Here is a 1,342-nt window from a genome sequence, read left to right as displayed (position 1 = left end):
GCATCAATTCTTCAATGCTCAGTCTTCTTTATGGTCCAACTCTGACATCTGTACATGACTACTGGGAAAACCATGATTATACAGACCTTTGTCGGCAAAGTAATGTCTTTGCTTTTTAATATTTTAATATGCTGTCTAGGTTTGTTGTAGCTTTCCTTCCAAGGAGGAAAGAAATTTCATGGCTGCAGTCACCATCCACAGTGATACTGGAGCTCGAGAAAATAAAATCTGCCACTGCTTATACTTCTTCCCTTTCTATTTGCCATGAAGTGATGGGACTGGATGCCATAATCTTAGTTTTGTAAATGCTGAGTTTCAAGCCAGCTTTTTTGCTCTCCTCTTTCACCCACATCAAGAGGCTCTTTAGTTTTTCTTCACTTTCTGCCATTAGAATGGTATCATCTGCATATCTGAGGTTGTTGATAAATAATGGTAGATGCTTCCAGTCTTCACATTTCTTTAGTTTGTCAAGAAAAGTAACAGTAGATTCAAGTGACCATGGAAATCTTTTATTTTAAAAAGAAATATTTATTTGTTAAGAGATTCTGTGTATTTTGGTAATGACTCTCATGGTGAAAACAAAGTCTATCAATGGCAACCCATTAATTTAGTGACTATTCTGCTCTTATTAAGCTTAGCTAATTCAGACAGCAAGTACAAGAGTTGGTTCCAATCTGAGTTTATTGAATCTGCTTAAGCAACCTGCTTAAGCAATTGATACACAAGAGTAAGTCAAAATTTGTCTTAAAATTTTTAAGGTGGTTTACTTATCATCTTCATTCTTTTAACACATACAGCCTTAATTTGTCTTAATTTAAGCAATCAATATACATTAAGGATCTACTCTCTATACTATGTAAAAGATACTATATTGGGCTCTATTTGTCATAGATAATCTATTACACAGGTTATCTAAAAAGTAATGTCTTAAACTTAATCTAGACTATGTAATAGAAATTACTGTAACATAACAGATATGTAATAGATTATCTGAAAAGTTATCTCTATTGCCAATGAAGTTGAACTTTAGAAAATGATAAAAGGCAAATGTCCAAATAGTTACAGTATCAGGGAAACCAGACTACTACAGTTTGAGTGTACTAGAGGGGTTCAGAGAAGAAAGACCAGGCAACTGAAGGAGGAATCCAGAGACATTTTAAGATTGAGGCAGCTTTAAGAATAAACCATATCTAATTATAATTAAATAATGTATTACAGAAATATTTAATACCTGTTCCCCTAAATACAATTTAAATTTCATGAGAGCTGTAACTATGTCTGTCTTGTATTTAGCACAATGCCTACAACACAGTAGGCATTCAGTTAATTGCTGAATGAATAA

Source organism: Bubalus bubalis, chromosome X, assembly GCF_019923935.1.
Source record: "Bubalus bubalis isolate 160015118507 breed Murrah chromosome X, NDDB_SH_1, whole genome shotgun sequence".
In the NCBI taxonomy this organism is placed as follows: domain Eukaryota; kingdom Metazoa; phylum Chordata; class Mammalia; order Artiodactyla; family Bovidae; genus Bubalus; species Bubalus bubalis.
This window is presented reverse-complemented; position numbering follows the sequence as displayed.